The 21,617-nt window shown below is 38.0% G+C and overlaps 1 long non-coding RNA gene and 1 pseudogene across 1 annotated transcript; both read right to left on the minus strand.

The window, feature by feature from the left end:
- Positions 1-12,484: 12,484 nt before the first annotated feature.
- Positions 12,485-14,249, minus strand: LOC133524783 (uncharacterized). The gene is made up of 2 exons (XR_009800441.1): positions 13,151-14,249; positions 12,485-12,755 (listed from the first exon to the last, which is right to left on the minus strand). It is a non-coding gene; the product is annotated as an uncharacterized LOC133524783 (long non-coding RNA).
- A 458-nt stretch (positions 14,250-14,707) lies between these two features.
- Positions 14,708-15,960, minus strand: LOC133524782 (uncharacterized; annotated as a pseudogene).
- Positions 15,961-21,617: the final 5,657 nt, after the last annotated feature.

A 21,617-nucleotide genomic window follows, 5' to 3' on the forward strand; every position in this document is an offset into this window, starting at 1 on the left:
TTACAATTACTAGGGTACTAGGGTATTCATGTATTGTCGTGTAATAATAAATGAACAAATTGATTAATGACTGTGTATTTTTACTTTAAAAAACAAATAACAAGACTCTTATCATAAAGTTTAATAAAACCAAATAGGTACCTAGGTAATTACAAAGTTAACATAAATTTTCATCCACGATAGATTACAAATCATAATTTTCCTAGCTATTGCACAAATTGTGCGGTTTAACTTAGACGGTTGACGTCGATAGTTGAAAAAAGAGTAAATAAATTGGTCTTTAAGTGCTGCACTGTGAAAAGTATTAAGGATGCAGTAAAAGAAAATACTGGAAGTGCTAATACTGTTGCAGTTTCTACTTAAGTGGTCAAGCCGAACTAGCTAATTGCAATTCCTGACATGATCTAATTTTTTTGTTTGCCGTGTAATAAATGAATAATCTCATTAAAATTTGTTTTGATTTATTTAATTTATTAACTTTTGTTTCGTTTTGTACTTTTTTAAAATACATTTGGCATTAAAACACAAGTAAAAAAAAGTAAATTCATTTAATCATTTCAATTTAAAAAAAAATCAAAATGCGATCCATCTTTTTCAAGACATAAATTTAATCGTTTACGTATTTGGTCTGTAAGTGGGGCAGGCCTGAGTTTCAATTGCTCAGCAGCTTCCATAATCTTTTCAACCAATTGTTCTCTGGAACGAATAGGTTTTGATTTGAATAAACCATATTTTTCAACGTACCCCAAAGATAAAAATCCAATGGCGTAAGATCCGGAGACCTCGGTGGCCATTAGATTGCTGGAGACGCTCTACCAATCCATCGATTTGGAAACTCTCGGTCCAGGTGGTTCCTAACAATTAGACCATAGTGTGGAGGTGCTCCATCATGTTGGTACCACATATCCCGCCTAGTTTCCAAATCGATGTCTTCCAAGAGATCATTCAAATCATTGCGCAAAAAATTTAGATACATGTCCGAATTCAGTCTAGCCGGAAACTCTATCGGCCTACTAACTCCTATCTCTTTTAGGTCCTTCTGGACCGTCGTCAACCAGGTGGCGGGCCGTCTTCCGGCGTCTCGCGCTGTCGTGGGTATGTTCAGGGCAACTCGTACCATGTGGTCTTCAGGGCAGCAGAGTACATGTCTATACCATTCTTCTGTGTTCTTTAATCTTGTCGATTATGGGCGCGACTTTATAACTCCCTCTGATGTGGAAATTTCGTACTTTGTCCAGCAGTGTGACATCCGCTGACTAGCGTAACATGCACATTTCTGTCGTGTGTAACGTAGACAGCTGTTGTTTATTGGATGCCCAATACTCGGTGCCATAAAGTATAGCGGGTCTAATTACTGTTTTATAAAGTTTTCCGTTGAGTTTGATGGGCATCTTCTTGTCACACATTATGCCTGAGTCTCCACTTCATCCACCCGTAGTTGTTCTGTGGGTTACATCTCGGTCGATGTTACCGTCGCTGCTAATGATCGAGCCCAAATATTTGAAATGGTCCACTGTCGGAATAGGTGAGTCATCGATGTAGAATTTTATATTATTTACGTCCGTGTGGTCATCGAATATACACGACTTATGCTTCTTTTTTTGCGACTGATTTTAAGACCATTATTTTCGAGCGTTCTTAACCAACTATTGAAGTCGCTTTGCAGATCTTCTTCCGACTCCGATATGAGAGCAACGTCATTCGCGTACGGTATACTCCATGGAACAGGTTTCTGGCATTTGTTAGTAAGTTTGCAAGTCTAGTATCGATGTAATATTTTATATTTACTTTCATTGCTTGGCATATATTTGCTTTCATTGTGTTGACGTGAGATATTTTTTAAAGAATTAGTGGCATTCTATTACGGTAAATGAACTATCTGACTCATGAACAATATCAAAAAAGAATTTATGATTTTAGTGTGGCTTTTGTAGCAAATCTTTTGTTCAGACGTTCGAGATCCTCCAGCCCAGCAGCACTGGTTAAAAAAGTATCAACTAAACATTGAATCGGACAATGCCTGTATGTTATTTATCCCCCGACCTTTTCCTGTCCCGGAAATAATCGAAAACTTTTTCTTCCATTCTACTTCTCTCTCCGAAATGTCCAATTCTTTTTGAAAATTGTTAGAAAGATTTCACTTGCAATACTCGTAAGCTATTTTCATCACGGCTAAACTGATTCATGTTCAAACTGAACGCTAATATTAGAGATATACGGATATAGAAGAGGCTACGAAACAGAACTGCTGGATGTGAAGGAAAAGCGGAACCTGTGGCAAACATGAAGTTCAAAGCGGCGGCAGTGCGGATTCCGTTGTTCGTATCAAATGTCCACAAGGATGTTATGTTAAGTGACGTCGTTGACTATATCTGTGAGAAAACGAGCTTAAAGGTGTCCTTGTTCAAATTAAAAACAAATAAACCCAATGACTACCAGTCGTATAAGATGTTTGTGCCACAAGATAAGCTGAACATTTTTATGGATGGCACTTTGTGGCCGAAAGGTGTTTATGTTACTCGTTTTGTCCATTTCAAAGCGAGACAGAACAAAGAGCCAAGTGAGACGAAGCAGAGTGTGACCTAAGCCGATGCGTGATAGTACAAAAATAGGATTTAAGTTTAAAATTATCAATAGTAATGACACAAAATGGATTCGTCTTCATTGAACAATAAAAACAACATATTCATAAGTTACAACTGCAAAAACATCAAGCGGAGCCTCGGTTGTGTACAATTGCTGTGTAAAACAGCGGATGGTGTGGTGCTGCAGGAGACCTGGCCAATGCCCCATGACCTTAAGCTGCTCGGGAGCATTGACAAGGAGTTTAGCTCCAATATGGCAGATTGTAATTTCTCTCTATGAATTTCCATTTTCATTTTGTGCTCTTCAACAGCCACTTCCGTTTTAATTTTGTGCTCTTCATCAGCTATTTCCATTTTTCTTACATGCTCATCATCCTTTAGCATTTTGCTATGCCCTAGCATGTTGTTGACGTAGTCCTCATGGTCCTGTAATGACAAATAAATAGCTTTATTGATTGTGTTGTAAACAAAATTAACTCTATATAAGCAGCAGTTTACTTTTCTGGGCTTCTTACAGCTATGTACCATATTATTTATTAAACTTTTTCGTTTCTCGTCCTGCAAAAAAAAAAAGGTTCAAGTAACAATTTTCAAGCAGCGTTTTTAAATATTGAAATAGACAACTTGTAATAGGTGTGGGTGAGCTCCGGATATGGAGAAGATCTGATTCTATGTTTTTAAAGACCGTTTCCACAGAAGGAAACAGGTTACCATGGAGTGATCCAGAACTCACCAAACTTCCCTACTAAAAAAAATCACCAATACCTTCGGCTAACTACAAGTATAGATAGGGTCGCGGTTCAGGCCACTATGTAGTGAGAATAGGTATCCAAGTATTTAAGGTAGGACGCCAGGATACTACTCTCATCAAGCGCATGACATATCCAAATGAAAATCTCAAATTTATTTAATACACACCTTTATTCCTAAAGATACATGACCCACTATGGTCGTAACACGAGTTATTTATTAGTAAATAAGTAAAACTAAATACTTCTTAGTTACACACCACTACTTCTTGAAATTTAAACTAAATACATCATAGGCATCTCTGTGCCTACGGACAACAATATCAAAGTTTGTCTTCCTTAAATAACACTGTCTACAGTAAAAGTTATGCCCCAACCTCCTCCTGAGCAATTGCTCACAGGGATTACAGGTTACCTGTTCGGCATAAAGGATCCTTATTTAACGAAAGGTCTATCTTAAAAGTCTTATCTTCACGGACACTGCCAAGAAGAACAACGCTGCCACCGGATGGCACAGCCTTAGAGTAGCCCGCTCCAGAAGAACCAGGGTCCAGTAAAACCACGGTCCAGAAAAACCAGGGTCCAGAAAAACCCGGGGTTTATGCCGGGTCCATTATTTCCTATACCAACGACGGCGCCTGCAGACCGCGTGGCAAGACGAAGGGGTGGTTGACGTTACACTAGGTATTGCAAGTTATGTTAAATTGAAGGGAAAAGATTAGCAGCCGCCATTCTAGGTAGGCTCTAAGACGCTAAATTATGCTCATTTTGGGACGAGCCCTAAGATTGATTGCCCAAAGAATTTCCAAGATCCGCTTCACATCTTGAAGATCGATCGAACAATCATTTACCAAAATTCCAATCAGAGAACTGATGAATGAAAACCTTCCCATTCAGTGGATACCGCGACTGACCGGTTTGACTCTCGGAATAATTCGAGACATCGACAATAAAAAGAGTTACTCATTTTGGAAGCTAACAATACGGACTTTATTAATAATTGGAAATTATAAAAAGATAAAAGAACCACTATTATATGTTTATTGGGCTCAGGAACGCTTCGGCCCCAGTTTCATTTCGTCATCTCCATAAATCGTCCGCAGTGTTATGTCGTCACCCTACAATTCCTAATTCGTAACCTTCCTAATTCGTCCACTTTCTTATATCGTCAATACCCCATTTTGTCTAAATTCCTATTTTGACCATAGTGCTAACTCGTCCAATATCTGATATCGTCAATATACCATTTTTGTCTACGTTCCTATTTCGACCAAAGTGCCAACTCGTCCGCGTTCTTTTATCGACCTAGGATAAACGGTAAGGTAAAGTCTAAAGGCAGTGTTTCATTGGAAATCTTATAGGCAAGTGCGAGTCGGACACAGCCATGAAGGGTATCGTAGTTAGAACTTTATCTACAAGCTTTAGATTAGGTGAAACGACTATTAGATCAATAATAAAGGAAGTGTGCAAAGCTATTATTGACAAAATGATGGGTGTTTATATGCCTACGCCTACAGCTGAAGATTGGCTAAAAATCGCGGATGGGTTTAATGCCAGGTGGAATTTTCCTAACTGCATTGGTGCAATAGATGGCAAGCATATAAATATAATAGCACCGCCCAACAGCGGATCGCTCTACTACAATTACAAAAAACATTTTTCGATAGTTCTCTTGGCCATAGTTGATGATAAATATAGATTTACTGTTGTTGACATAGGCGCATATGGTAAAAACAGTGACGGTGGAATTTTTGCATCTTCAAAACTTGGAAAACGAATTCAAAATAATAGCTTAAATATACCAGATGATAAAATATTGCCCGGGACAAACATAGCACTTCCACATGTTTTTGTGGCAGATGAGGCTTTTCCATTACAAAAACATGTAATGAGGCCATATCCTCGTTCTCGGACTCCGTCTCAGGACCAAAAAGAATTTAACAATCGCCAGTCACGCGCACGTAAAGTAGTCGAAGATGCTTTCGGAATATTATACCAAAAATTTGAAATATACAACAAAAATATTCGTCTAAATCCAGACGTTGTTGATGATGTTGTATTGACAACCTGTATATTGCATAACGTAATGCGAACTTATAGTTAAGTTCCAGTCGCAGGCCAGCGGCGCGGGCGGCGGCATTCAGTGACTACGTCATGTAGGTGGAAACGGTACCGCTTTTAACGTACGTGATGCTTTTACTGCTTATTTCAAATCATCTGCTGGACAGCTTCCATGGAGTAATTAACTTATTATTATTATTATATTTTAATTATCACGCACGAATTGTCATATAAATAACATCCCGAAGCAGAAGCGTTAAATTCAATGACGTTGCAATCTACATCCCGTAGCATTCGGTGCGAAAAAATGTAATAGCGCGTCCCGAAGCATTCGTTGCTTAGGTCGATCGGAGCATGCATTCATAGTTATATAAATAAGTTAATAATTATTATAAGTTGATTTTTACAAACTGAACGAGTTGTAACAAAATAATACGTGATTGCGATTCAAATGGCGATTGTACAGAGATTGGAATAACAGTTCTTGAAAGTTCTCGGCGAGCCTATAAAAACCAACTTATACCTACTTACAGATGTAGTGAATAATCCTTGCCTATCGTATTTTCACAGAAACGCTCGAATGTCATCTTACTGTTTCATTCACACTCAGTACCCACATCTGAGTGCGATTGAAGTAGCAATACGAATACGAACATTTCCGAGAAAATACGATAGGAAAGGATTATTCACTACATCTGTACCTATTTTCGTCTTCATTAATTTGTTAATAATATTACAATAATGTTGATATGAGAATCGAAATGTATACCAATATAACCAATTCATTGTACTACTTTGTGTTAAAAATGTTAGTAATAAATATAATTACCTGGTACAGCTAAGGAGTTGCTTATTTCCGTCCACGCTTCATCCTTTTTTATAGCGTCACTATACTTTGGGTCACTTAAGTCGTATAATAAATTATACTTCCTAACTTCTTCTATAAGTTTTTCTTTGTTCATTTTAAAAACAACAATGCGTCCGCTACATTCGAAAGAAAGGCTGGGAATGGATTGGTGGAGAGCGCCGCATGCATCGTTCCCGCGTGAACCGCGCGTTGCCAGCTCGCGGTTCATACGGGGCAAGCATGCCAGCAGCCGGCTATCATCGGGTGGTCAACTCGCAGTCCGCGCGTGGACACCTCGCGAGCAAGGCGATCCGGTGGTGGTACGAAGTTGATGTAGTGAGCGCATGCCCATAGAAATCCATACGAAGAATACTAACCGCTCGAGGCGAGGCGGTGAGGGTCGGGTGCGGGGTGGCTCTAATGAGCTGTGACCTTTAGCACGCACCTCCTGGTCTTTAATATATATGGGAGCAGATAGTTTTGCATAGGCTTTCATGTTTAGGTCGTGTCTTTTAATTCTAGATACACTAGACTTATTGGAATGTAATAATAATCACTCTTTCATATTAACTCCGTATATTAAATAAACAAGTTTATCGTACAAAGGTTCAGGCGGGACTGGCGTCCCGTAGTTCCTTAAAGCTATACGTACCTAAGCTTTTTGGCTAGTCAGCTCATATCACGGTGCACGCGCACTTGAATATGAGCTGACGTAGCTAACTGTTCCTATAAATATATTTCAACAGGTCGAACGAATTACTAATGTCCGTCATTAACATTATTCATAACTAATGAATGTAATAAAACCGCTTAATCACTTATTCAGATATCAAAATATACCTAATAAATTATAACTTTGGAAACTAAAACTGTTAGAAACGTTTTAAGGAAAGTGTACTTACCAATGAAGAAAAATCCAAAACCTTTATTTTGGCGCAATGGCAGGATTTAAATGTAATTTAAATTGTTCATTCACACACAAATGCGTTACCTATTTACAATTTTTGTGTCTAAAATCTACCGAAGTTATGTGTTTAGGCACTAAATCAAAGTAAGTTGCAAGACGCAGAAAACACTTCAAAATGTGTTGCGTTAAAGTTAGGAGGGAATTTCGAAATTAGATTAAATTGACACTTGCCATCGAGATAGATACCTATAGAGGTTGACTTAAGGCCTAAAAGCCATATGCTGTCTCTTTCCTCACAGTCACTAAAGAAAGAGATAGCAGTTGGGGCATGCAAATGCCATCTCTAGTGACTCTATAATCCGTCATATTTCTTAGTTGACGCTAAATATCAAAAAGGACCAATAGTAATCAAGCTAGATAACATGATGCCATAGAATGGATAATTTTTTTAAATGTTGTATATGTCACTGAATACTAGCCTATTTAGCCCGTACTGTCCGAGACCTTAAAATTATCGTACATTTGTGTACGATCATGAACATTGGAACGTACATCGTACGGGAGTGCAAATTATCGTACGTGTACGACAATTATCGTACGCCTGGCAACGCTGGAATATTCCATATAAAAATTCTGTGACCATAGACAATCCACCTGTTACGGTGCTTAATTTCAACTCATGTATAGTGCGCCTAAGTATGTACCATCCTGCCAAGTTTCATTAGATAAAATTAAAAAATCAAAATCAGCTGTCTGGTAAAACCGGGGCCATCTTTGACGTTGTAGAATGGTGACCGATGTTGTAACAAATAATAATACCTTAATATCTGAACGCGATGGTCTTTTTGAATTTTGAATAGGAATAGCAGAGAACACAACATTGTTTTTCCTTGTCATAGTCTCGCTTGTCATTTTTGCTTACTACCGAGCCTTACAGTCAGTTACTCGAGAACGTACGGGCTATAACTTCAAAATTAGAGGTCGGGGGTAGCGGAGGGTGGTATATTTGAAATCAGGAGACACAACTCTATCATGCATCGATGTTAACTCCTAACCCGTTATGCTCGACCCATTAGAGTGCAGTAACTGCTGCACAAGTTGCAGCGTGACGTCTATGCCTGCACGTCGGTCCGATGCACATTCAGTGGACAATTGCACATGCAGCCTGCTAGCGGGCCGATCGTGACCTTAGCTCATACGTGAGTTGGGATACCTACTGGACGCGGTGTCGCGTCAGCTTATTCTATGTCAATGAAACCAAGAAGTATTACGTAATAATTTTTATTTAAAAAAGTAAAACAAATAAAGCATTGCTATGATGAGCGAACCTAAAAACCGCACAGGTGAGAAAGTACATGAAACGACTATCTCAAACAGTATTCAGCTACTTATGACAATGAAAATCTTTAGTATGAATTCGGATCTGGTGGGCCACCGAGGAATCCAATTCTTCAGGTCCCCATCAGCCATGGTCTCTTGACGACGTGGGAGTGTCGTATCGCTATTTTGTCGGCTTTCTGTGCTTTCGTCAAACGGGATACGGTCAGATCGGTGACCTGATATATAAATAATATAAATATATACACCGTGTCCAATAAGTTCGAATACAGTTATGATCCTTAATGAAATAAATGTACGCGTAGTTTATGTTATGAAAATTATATTAAATGAAAGCCACATTTAAAGCATAGTTCATATAGAATTGGTACGCACTAGAATATTGTTATTTTTTTAAGTTAATAAAATAAGAAAGTTATGAATGGTGAATTTTAAATAGTAATGTATTTAGCTTTCAAATATGTATAAATTTTAAAAAATCTCTGTTATGTTAATAATTACGAACTGTTTTCATAATGGACCCCCGTCATTTTCTGCACAACACTTTTGTCGACATTTTTGGCGTGTTGATTTCTTGTAGATCGCAATGAATTGATACCCTGGACAATTTGACAAGTCTTATTTAATTTTATTTCATGATTGCCCAATAGTATTTGATAGATTGAAATTGGGGACAATTCGAAGGATTCATCTCGCGGGGTATGTATTTGGCCTGATTATTAGCATACCATGCCAAAACTTTTTTTGAGTAGTGGCAGCTGGCTAAATCTGGCCAACATTTCACAGGACCGTTATGGGATCTAATAAATGCCAATACTCATTTCTCTAAGCACTCTTTAATATTAAGGTCCGACTTCATTGTTGACTATGTTATAAAACTTTTCGTCTTACAGCCGCAATTACAAATTCCTTGCCATATCATTTGTTTTTTTTGCGAACTTGTCAAGTTTCACGAACTTATATTTTTCTGGTAAATGACCTCTATTATTGGCCATATAAAACTTCGAACCGAGTAGTTGATTAAAATCGAGTTTTACATACGTCTTGTCGTCCAACTACAAGCAACCTTCGAATTCTGTCAATACTGGGTCGTACAATAGTCGAGCTAGTGTTTTAGCTTGTCGGATCTGTTTAACAGTCCGATTTGGCTGTTTTATTGCTCGATAGCTCTTATAGCCACCTCTAAGGTGAATCATCTATATCTTTCTAGAAGTTTCTTTGATTTTTTGGGATAAATCGTAATTAGACCGTCCTGAATTTTGTTTGAGTGACCTTGGGTCTTTTATTCCCAAAATCTTATTTGTCCCAGACCTCCGATTAGTTTGTGTTTTCCTGTCAGCTGATAGAGTCTCCTTGTAACGTTTTATGACCCCACAAATACTAGCTTTTAACATCTTAAGCGACTTAGCTGTCTTTGTCCGGGATCGATAAGAATTTTCGAAGTATTTGTGCACAATCAATCTCCTGTTCTCAATTTTCATGGTCGAAAACTTTAAAATGCAAAAAGCTAGGAAAAAAATATTTTGACAATTAATACTTTGAAGTTTGGTGATTGAACTGTAATTGTCAATTTTTTTCCCGCCATGGAATTATTATTTTTTAAACATTGCTAATTATGTCCCAATTCTATATGAACTATGCTTTATATACAATATTTACAACAAATGTTTTGGAATTACTCCACCTTTAACTTTTTTTACAAGTTTCAAACGTTTCTCAAAAGAGTCACAAGCGGCACGCACCGCATCCATCGGCATATCGTCCCAAATTTGCACGATAACCTTTTTAAAATGGCTCAGGTTTGCGACTTTATAATTATTTAGCTTCGAGAGCATGTATGACCATACGAAATAATCTAGTACGTTTAAATCTGGAGAACTTGGTGGCATTCATTTTTCGGCAAAAAATCGGTCAAATTAGCCTTGCACCAAGCTTGAACAGCGTTTGCCGTATGCGACGGAGCTCCGTCTTGTTGGAAAACATAATAATCGTCTCCAAACATATTTTTTAAATTTGGGGCAACATTTTTCTCCAAAACCTCCGATTTATAGTATGCCGCATTGATTTTAACGCCTTTATCAATAAAAACTAGAGGCAGTTTGCCCCTCTTACAAAGAGCACCCCAAACCATCACTGATGGTGAGCTCTGGAACCTAGGCACATTCTTTTCATACTCTGGAATGTCTTCTATCCGTGCTGCCCACAACCGGTCGTTCTGGGCGTTATGAGGCTGCTCTAACACAAAGAGTTTCTCGTCCGAGAAAACAAATTCGTCACCTGCGTGCCAAGAAAGTATGGTGCTACATCTTTCTACTCTCTTTTTCTTGGTTGCATCTGAAATGCCATGTACTTTTCGTTTTTTATAAGCATGACATCCAAGATCTTTTTTCAATATATTATGTACAGATCCCCTGGAAATTTTCAGATCAGCAGCTAATTTTCTAATAGAACGGTGTTTTTTCCGCCGAATTCGCTCTCTTATAGCCTTTACCACTTTTTCAGTTCTAGCTGAGCGGGGCCGACCGGATCTTTTCCTGTCCTCTATAGAAGAGATCTCTTTATACCTTTTTATAGTAGTATAAACCAGATTCCGTTTAATTCCATGGGGTTGTAACGCCTTGAATATAGCACATGGCCTGTCGCCTTTAAGGAATTTTCCAATAATTTCTTCACGAACGTACTTCATCGTGTATTGAAGCCAAACTAAAAATACGTGACTTATGAAATTATAGTACTATGTTTGTCAATATACTTTTTAAATTAAAATAAGAATTTTATAGCCAGCGATCCGTATGTCTATACAGCAAGTGCTAAAAGTTTGTATTCGAACTTATTGGACACGGTGTAAATAAATAAATAAATATTATAGGACATTATTACACAAATAATAGATAATAGATAAATTAACATTAATTTCGTTGGAGCTTACAAGACATTCCGATGGGTTGGTGCACACGATAAACTCTTTTCTCAGAAGTTGAACAACAAAAAGAAACTGTGACGACGGACCGTTGATATGAGTTTGTAGAAATGATATACTCACTTCTTAGCATCCTGTGCGTTTTGCAGTCTTTGGCAGTCACGATCCAATAGCTGCAAATGGAAAGAAATTCAATATGAAATTCAGTTATTAAAGGGGTGCTTCATCGCTCGAAGGAATGCGCAGGAGAGACGTATTAAAATGCAGAATATAATTAATTTAAACATTGGATACTTACATAGAGAACGGACGTTGATGTCCAGGTTTTCGGTCACAGGTCACAGTGTTGCTCTGGACGAACTAGTTCACGCAGTGGCTGTTTATGAGCTAATGATGTCCATTAGAAATTTATGTTCGCTATTTATAATAGCCTGGTGATAACAGTTTCAGGATAATGATCAGAATAATTTAACGACATCAAAATGCGATAATAAAATGCACAATAATCCTCAAGTAAAATTAATTAACAATGCCTGCATATGGTCTAATCGCGATCAGTTTTAATATTATTGCGTCAACCTTCATATCAATTACATTGGTTTTCCTGAAGTTCGGACGTCAACCTACCTTCCGGATATGTATGACCAATTCAAGTTTGTACCTAATGTGGTCAATAATCGAAGACTACAAAGTGCATACGTTTTGACATGCTAACTTTTATGAACTCCTTACAAGATAAACCTTACGTGCCAACCAGGTACTTCGTGTCTTGGCCGCACCATCGGGCTACCGATACGGTCAGCGCGACACAAGAGCCCACTACGGCCTATGACTTCAAAGTTAAAGCTCGAGGGTAGCTCCTAATCCGTTACGCTGGACCCATTAGAGTGCAGTAACTGTTGCACAAGTTGGAGCGTGATGCCTTCAACTGCACGTCAGTCCGATGCACATTCAATGCACATGCAGCCTGCTAGCGGACTGATCGTGACCTAAGCTCATCCAGGTATATACGTGGGTTGGGATACCTACTAGACGCGGTGTCGCGTCAGCTCATCCTATGTTAATAAAACCAAGAAGTATTGCACAATATAATTTTTATTTAGAAAAGTGAAAAAAAAAACAAGCATTACAATAAGCAAACTTATAAACCGCATGGTTTACAGAGTAATTACAACCGACATCTTAAACAGTGTCAGGTTATTTAGGAAGTTTAAAAGTTCCAGTATGTATTGGGGTCTGGGCCACTGCCAAATCCAATTCGGGTCCCCAAGGCCCGTGATTTCTTGACGACGTGGTGGTCTCCTTCCTGTAGTTCGAATCTGCAGCGGGACCTGGTGGGATCGGTGAACTGGAAATAGAAAAATTGACATTAATTTCGTTGAAGCTTTTACAAGACGTTCCTAAGGGTTGGGTCAGACGCTAAACTCTTTGCTCAGAAGTTGCAACACTAATAAGAAACTTGGACGTTAATATGAGTTTGTAGAAATAATATACTCCCGTCTTTTGGCTGGCAGAGCAACTCCGGCGTAGGTTCTGACCTCGCGTCCGCCATCAGGACCAAAGTCATCAAGACCAGCAGACTGTTCATTTTGCAGAGCTTTGGGAGTCACGGATACAGTAGCTGTAAATGAAAAGAAATAAAATATTAAACTCAGTCATTAAAGAGGTGCTCCATCCCTGAACGGAATGCGCAGGAGTACATAAAAATGCATAAAATAATTAATTTAAATACTGGATACTTACATAGAAAGTCGACGTTGATATCGGCGGTATTTGCTTTGGAGGAGCTTGGTCACAGTGTTGGTCTGGAGGGACGTGTTCTCGGAGCGGCTGTCGATGAGCTTATGAAAATCAGGAGGGCTTTAAGGGCCTTATATAGTAGCCTACGCTAGTGAGCTGTCATAGATTAAGTATACTATGGATCCAGTGTGGGGTGTACATACTCGTACAATATTCAATAATATTGCAAGGTAATAATTTTTTTTCGAGCAGCAATGTATTGCGTACACTTATTTAACACATGGAAGAGAAGGGTCTATATAGTACTGTTTAGTAATTATCGTTACGTATTTACTCCTTGAGACTACTTGGCAGCCAAAACTGAATAATTATTGCGTTTAAACATTTTTTGATATTAATATTTACTAGCCGAACATTAAAGGCAAAGAATTCTTATTAAAAATAATACCCACTTACCATTTTATTAGAAAACAAATGTCTTGCTCCGAACAAATTACATAATTTTTTTATTTCATACTAGGTACGACATTTTTTATATTCTTCTGAAATTGTTATGAAACTAATGAATAATGATTCTACTGTTAAATTAGTATTATTTTAATATACACACATTTACAGTAAATAATCAACAATCAATTGACAAGATAAGCAGGGGCACTTAAAACAGGCAACATTTTTCATGGCCGGCAGCGCCTCCAGCGGATAGCTAGAGTACAAAACCACCAAGATAGGCAGCCGTTTTTTTGTCATGTGTCAAAATTCAAATTTTTGTAAACTCTGGCTTACGCCGCCGTGCTGTTTATGCGGTTGTGGAAATTTTCTCGTGGTATTGCAAAAGTTCTTGTTAATTTGTTTTCGTTTGTAAGTGTTGAATCCCAGTTCTTGTTAAGTTTTGCCTGCTGTTTCAATATGAGTGAAATTACGAAAAAATAGTGTGTTTTTGGCTGTGATCCTTTAGGTAAGTTATTTTCATTTACAATTTTTATATTTGTAAGTATCTAGTTACCTAACAAAATCGTCAAAAAGTACCACGCCACATAACATAATATCAGTTAAGTTATAAAAGTTTTTCTTCCAATACTTTCTAAGGATATACCATGTTTTTATTACGTTTCAGTCACACTTGGTGTACCCGCACATCGCTTCCCTCATCCCGAGAAACGCCCTGATTTGTTTGCTGCTTGGGTATCAGTCATTGGAAAAAAACTTAAAGAAACTGATTGTATGAAAATATACAAGAATAAAAGGGTCTGTGACGAACATCTTGATCCCAAACACAAGATATCTGGAAGACGTTTAAAGCAGTCAGCTATCCCATCAGTAAATTTACATCGTAAGTACAGTTTTATTTAATTTCTTTACGTTTTAAAACCGACTAGATAATATTTTCGCGTCAAGGATTTAGGAAGCTGGAGTTCTGCTTGGCAACCTATTATACTTTGTACGAAAGTGACGGCCATCTGACCTTCCAACCAAAAGGATACATCATAAAATCGGGTAAATATTGAATGATAGTTCATTTATGTGGGATTTTGATAGGCCTCTGAATAAAAACCAAAATAGCACTTGCTGTTTTTTATTTAAAGCGCAGAAACTAATTTTAAAGAATATTTAACAGCTTTAACACACGTTCACTCGCTCACCATTCAAATCGTTCTCCCCGTCCCTTTCGCCCGTCCTGTCAACCTTCTCTCTCCCTTACGTTCCGTTTCACGCTATCGTCTTCCTACATTCTCGGCTGTCCTGCGCATCATTATCTGCCCTCAGATATACTTCACACGTTCATTCATCTGCACATCGTTCATTCAACATTGTCAAGGTAAGTACATGATAAGTATCTTAACTCTATTTTACATCAGCCAAGTGCCATGCTCTCATATAAAAAGTTACTATGAATTTAAGCACATCTACTGTAAATTGCACATCTAAGGAAATTGAGCAATATATCATTATGGCACATTGAACATACAATGAAATGTAGAAAACACTGTTAATAATTTTATCTCTAGTTGTACATCCTAAACATATGAAAACAGCTGACAGCATAAAAACATTTTATAACTCTTAACATTTTAGCTGCCTTTAAAATTGAACCAGACAACATAGTAAAATATGCATTTTAACTTAACATTTAGGAACCAGGAATTTCTTACATGAGACCAAGTCTATATGCATAGGGTCCATCGTTTACACTAAACATAACATTTGCCAACCGAGGAATAAGAGAAAAAGCGCGGACTACTACCTGTATCACTCGCAGTCCTCCTCAGGCCATCTCTTCATGAAGTCCGCAGACGTGGCTGTCTTGTTGGGCCCCTCTGTGTCGCTGTACAACTTCTCCACGTCATACCGGTCGTTGCGCTTCACCTTGGTCACCTTAAAGGTCCGAGGAACTTTGGCTTAAGCTTAAGCCCTGGGCCGAACTGTGCCCTCTTTATCGCGACAAGATCGCCTACCTCGTACTTGGAGCTCTGTTTCCTCTTCTTATTGAAACTTTTTCTATTTACTTCTTGAATCTTCTGAATCTGTTCTTTAGCTATCTGTCTTAAGTCTTTCTCTTTCTGCATCAAATTGGGATATGGTTTCTTGTTGTAAAAGGTATAGGTGTGGTTGGTTGTATATCTCTACATCCTCCTTGCACTTCATCTTAGTGCCAGTCAACAGCTGGAATGGTGAAGTATCTATACTCACTTGGTAAGTGCTGTTTATAGCTCTCTGTACTCGTCCGACATGCTTAATTGTACCAAGTAGACTGGTCTTCTACGAGTATGCATAGCTTCGTTAGCATTGGGATCATAATGCGGTGAGTTCGTTCTGCCTGCCCATTCGCCCTTGCTAGTGGTAATTGTTACATGCTGGATTCCTTGTCACAGCTTGTAATTACCTCTTCTATTTTTCTATCTGTGCCACCTTCGTTCAACTTTTTGTGTCTGTGTTTTGTGTGTGTGGTGTCTCTTCAAGCTCACCATAGGCAAAGGCTGTCTTGACATCTAGTTGGACCATCTTGAGATTTTGTTGAACAGCCACAGAGAGTAATAACCGAATTGAATCATACCTTACAGTTGGTGCGAAGGTTTCTTGTTTGGTAATACCTGCTGTCTGTGCAAATCCTTTAGCTCACAGGCGTGATTTGTAATGCTGACCAGTTGGTTCTTCTTTGATTCGGAACACCCATTTACATCCTGACGATGGATGTAAATGGGTGTTTGGACTATTATTCTCAACCGATGAATGGATGGCTCACGCTCATTGGATCACTTTGGCATTTGGGGGTTATACGATATAAAGTTAGCCCCCCTCAGCGCCCAGTCGTACCCAATGTTCCACAGGACTGGTCCTAGGACAGATCCTTGCGGAACACCGCACGACAGCCCCTTCTCCTCCCAAAGCCATTCTTCATAAAATTGAAATTTTATGTTTCTTAATTTGTGTGCCGCTGTCATTATCTTGTTAACATAGTCTTCTACGGAGAAACTATCCTCTGTCCTCAAATGCCTTACATAAAGTGCAGTTCATAAAGAAACAGCCTTCAAAGCACAAAAGCGTTGTGTACGATCAATGTGCGGACTAAATTTCAGAGAGAGCTGTGTACCATTCTTCAAGTGACTTAAAATATTAACACTGGCATCATTATACATACTTGAAGTAGCTATATTTGTCAAAACCAACCTAAACTTATTCAGCAGCGTTTCGCAAGGCCGGACATTTCCTACATGCCAACAATATACTCAGAATCTGGAAACTCTGCAGTGTTGCAATACGGCGCTGATGAAAAATAGCATCTTGGGTATGGCACCGATACAATACAATACAAATATACTTTATTGCACACCTCAATACAGAAACAGTACAAATAATACAACACATAAAGAAGAGGTAAACAACAGGCGGCAGCAGGCAGGCAGGCAGGATAATATTTAATCAAATTCCAGACCGTATTAAATTACTTGACATACATGAATTCAAAAAACAGTTTACTTCATATTTTATTGACAAATGCTACTATGCTATTTCCACCTTACAGAAAATCGCAGCCAAATAACACTAGACCCTACTCATAGTGTTGTGTTCCTGCTGGTGAGTAAGGTTGCCAGAGCTCAACGAGGGTGGGATAGGACTCTGTAGTTCCTAAACCTAATGCGGCATTTTCTGATGTTAATTCCTCAATTAAGCGAAACCTCATGAGCAGTTTTAAAGCCACCGGCATACATCCTTTTAATCGGGAAGCAGTTATGAAACGGCTACCTTCACAGACTAATCCCGAATCAATTGAGAAAGCTGCTGAGAATGTTGAAAACGTGCTGACTGATTATTTACGTAGCCAAAGGTTTGATGGTGCCAGTTCAGCTACCAGGAGAAGAACACGTATAAATTTAGCTCCAGGTGCAAGTGCTGCAACAGCGGAATCAACGACACAAGTACAAAATAGAGAAGAAAATATTGAACATCAGAATTCACCACGAATTGATGATAATAATTCAAATGAGCCCCATGATATTGCCTCGACAGTGGAACCAATGGATATATCTACAGTAACAGAAGATAGTCTGGATTGTGATGAGCCTGCATCAAGAGAAGATGTTGAGTCAGAAATTTCATTGGGGCGATTTCTTTTGGCTAAATTTTATACCTCCCGAATGAAAAAGATTTATAAGTATGTTTGCCGTATTATAGAAATAACTCCTTTGGTAGTAGAAGGATTCAAGTCGTGGCAAACCAAAAAAAAGTTTAAAAGAGTAAGAGGAGACATATCAGAAATTGATGAGAATGATATAATAGCATTTTTGCCACGACCAAAATTAATTAAGTCTGATGAAGATGTCGAAAGTGTTGAATTTCATTACGATATCGACATTTTAGAAATGTAGTTCATTGAGAGTTTATAAAGCAATCTTAAGTTGTTAATTTTGATTGTACCTAATCTCTATTCTTCTTCAGATTAATCGAACGTGTGTGTGTGTGGTGTTACTTACACTAAAGAAGCTGAATTTTTTATGTTATTTTGTTATAAATAGATTTTTAAGAAAGGCTGATTATATCTGAGATTAATCGAACGTGTTACTTACACAGCTACATTTTTACGTAATTTTTTTATAAGTTGATTTTTAATAAAAAAAACCGGCCAAGAGCATGTCGGGCCACGCTCAGTGTAGGGTTCCGTAGTTACTCTTCCGTCACAATAAGCTAAACTCGAGCTTAAAGTATAGTAAATTGTTAACCAAGGGATGAAACGGTACCTTTCACCTGAGTTAAACAAATAGGCAAATTTGCATAATCAGTACCTAATTAAAATAAGTCTTTTTACTATGAAGGGAAAACTTTTTGCGATAACTCAAAAACAGCTAAACTGATCATGTCCGCTATAGTTTTCATTTAATGTCTTTCTTAAGCTCTACTTCCACGATTTTTTTCATATTTTTTGGACCTATGGTTCAAAAGTTAGAGGGGGGGGGGACACATTTTTTTTTTCTTTCGGAGCGATTATCTCCGAATATATTCACTTTATCACAAAATGTTTCTTGAAACCCCCTATTAGTTTTGAAAGACCTTTCCAACGATACCCCACACTCTAGGGTTGAAGCGAAAAAAAAAATTCACCTTCACTTTACGTGTAGGGGAGGTACCCTAAAAAAAATTAAATTTTTAGATTTTATTGTACGACTTTCTCGGCTTTATTGATTTATATATCCATGCCAAATTTCAGCTTTCTAGCACTAACGACCACGGAGCAAAGCCTCGGACAGACAGACAGACAGACAGACAGACAGACAGACAGACAGACAGACAGACAGACGGACATGGCGAAACTATAAGGGTTCCGTTTTATGCCATTTGGCTACGGAACCCTAAAAAGGCTGATTATGTCTGTGATTAAAAGGTAAGTATTTAAAGGTGAAGGTACTTTTATACCTGTATAACTAAAGTTCCTAAGTTTGTTTCTAGCAATGAATCTAATAAAGCGCTTAAAGTTATTAAATTGTATCGTTTGATTTGTTATCAAAGTAACCCCAACACATAAAAAAAATTATAACTTAAAAAGTACTTAACCGATTTTAATTTTTTAATTTTTTACGGGCTTTTTAGCGGGTTTACTTTAGATTGTCATTAAAAAAAGTAGTGGTTTCAAAGTAACCCCATTCTCAATGTAACTTTGATCGCGTTGTTAGGGTTCCGTAGCCAAATGGCATAAAACGGAACCCTTATAGTTTCGCCATGTCCGTCTGTCTGTCTGTCTGTCTGTCTGTCTGTCTGTCTGTCTGTCTGTCTGTCTGTCTGTCCGAGGCTTTGCTCCGTGGTCGTTAGTGCTAGAAAGCTGAAATTTGGCATGAATATATAAATCAATAAAGCCGACAAAGTCGTACAATAAAATCTAAAAATTTAATTTTTTTTAGGGTACCTCCCCTACACGTAAAGTGGGGGTGAAATTTTTTTTTCGCTTCAACCCTAGAGTGTGGGGTATCGTTGGAAAGGTCTTTCAAAACTAATAGGGGTTTTCAAGAAACATTTTTTGATAAAGTGAATATATTCGGAGATAATCGCTCCGAAAGAAAAAATAAATGTGTCCCCCCCCCCTCTAACTTTTGAACCATAGGTCCAAAAAATATGAAAAAAATCGTGGAAGTAGACCTTAAGAAAAACATTAAATGAAAACTATAGCGGACATGATCAGTTTAGCTGTTTTTGAGTTATCGCAAAAAGTTTTCCCTTCATAGTAAAAAGCCTTATTTTAATTAGGTACTGATTATGCAAATTTGCCTATTTGTTTAACTCAGGTGAAAGGTAGCGTTTCATCCCTTGGTTAACAATTTACTATACTTCAAGCTCCAGTTTAGCTTATTGTGACGGAAGAGTAACTACGGAACCCTACACTGAGCGTGGCCCGACATGCTCTTGGCCGGTTTTTTAATTTTTTTTTGTAAAAACTATAAGTTTCATATTTTTACGTGTATTAGGATCGTCACAAAATGGTATCAAACTTTAAAATTGATCAAAGTAACCTCGGTTTACGGTACTGATTATACGACTAAATTGTTGGTTGGGTTACCAACTGCAAAATGCGATTTTATCTTGGTATTCATGAAATGTGCTGAGGCTCTTGGCTCATGTAAATGGATGTTTTTAGTGCTGTTGAATTTTATCGTTGTGGTGGGTGATTGCGTATGTTTGCTATGGGTGTGAACTTTGATAAGAGTTTCCCAACGGCAAAATAATATTTTAACGTGGTAATTAAGAAATCATAGCATTTTTCATCTATTTTATAGTTTACATTTGTTGGAAGGATGTTATTAATGTTTATCTAAAAGAGGATATGTGTGGACGGCGGGTCTAGGTTCTATGTCAATTGTATATGAATAAATGCGATAGCCTATGAAATTGTTTGAAAATACGGCTTTATAAACGGTAAAAAACAGTATGTTGGTTGGTAATCTGAACAACATCCTTTGTGAGAATCTAGTTTCAGATAGGATTCAGTACCCCTAGTGTAAATAAATTCGATTTCGAAACGTGACGTACGCGTTTGCGTTTAGTCTCATTTTGTATGTGATTTAGAAAGAGCGCGCCAAGCGGGACGTTTTGGAAACTCAAAATCCTATACAAAATGACACTTAACGCAAACGCGTTCGTCACGTTATGATGTCGATAAAACTTACACTAGGGGTACTGTTCACAGTTCGCTTTAAAACCTAGTGGAGTTAACACTGTCTACATTACATTACATTATGTTTATTTCTAATTATATACCGTTAGTGGTCTTGTTACAATTACAATCGCCTATGAACACGGATAAAAAAAATGTTACTATTACCAGCAAAGAAGATTATTACTTTCCTTCGTATGCTAGTACAGCGTGGAATATAAAGAAAGTGTTTGTTATGAAGCAAGATGGTGTATCAAAATGTTGCGAATGGGTAAGCGTGGTACAACTACTACCACGGTAGTTAATTTACCTTTATGTAGCAACGGTGAAATGATAGTGTTCGAGATGGAGTTCATTGCAGAGTCGACTAGTACTGCTACTACTATGGAGAAGACGTGAACACGTGTTAAGCGTCAGACACAGATGAAGCAATCATGGTTGGGGAATGAGTATTATCAAGTAATAACTGATGGGGCAGGTATAGAACTAACTGTGCGAATAAACAGACCTCATCTTAATCCTTCGAGTTTTCCAATACGTGGGACTCCACCAAACCAACTATACCAACAATGGTGAGGGCGATGACCAGGAGGCGTAGCCAAGTTGCATACGCTCCGTATCGGTTCGTTCTCTACTATCACGAACGTCTGGTCGTCTAAAAGCTAGACAACGTGCCATATTTATCATTATCGCTTTGTCTACCCGTGAAATCGATAAAAAGCAGTTTTAGTCTATGGTATTCGTTCAAAACCGTCAAGAAACGTCATCTGTCAAGATTCAGATTGCTGCAAAAAGTGTCAAGTGATTTGAATGCGGTAAAGTCACGGACGC

This window comes from Cydia pomonella, chromosome 14 (genome assembly GCF_033807575.1).
Source record: "Cydia pomonella isolate Wapato2018A chromosome 14, ilCydPomo1, whole genome shotgun sequence".
Taxonomy (NCBI): Eukaryota; Metazoa; Arthropoda; class Insecta; order Lepidoptera; family Tortricidae; genus Cydia; species Cydia pomonella.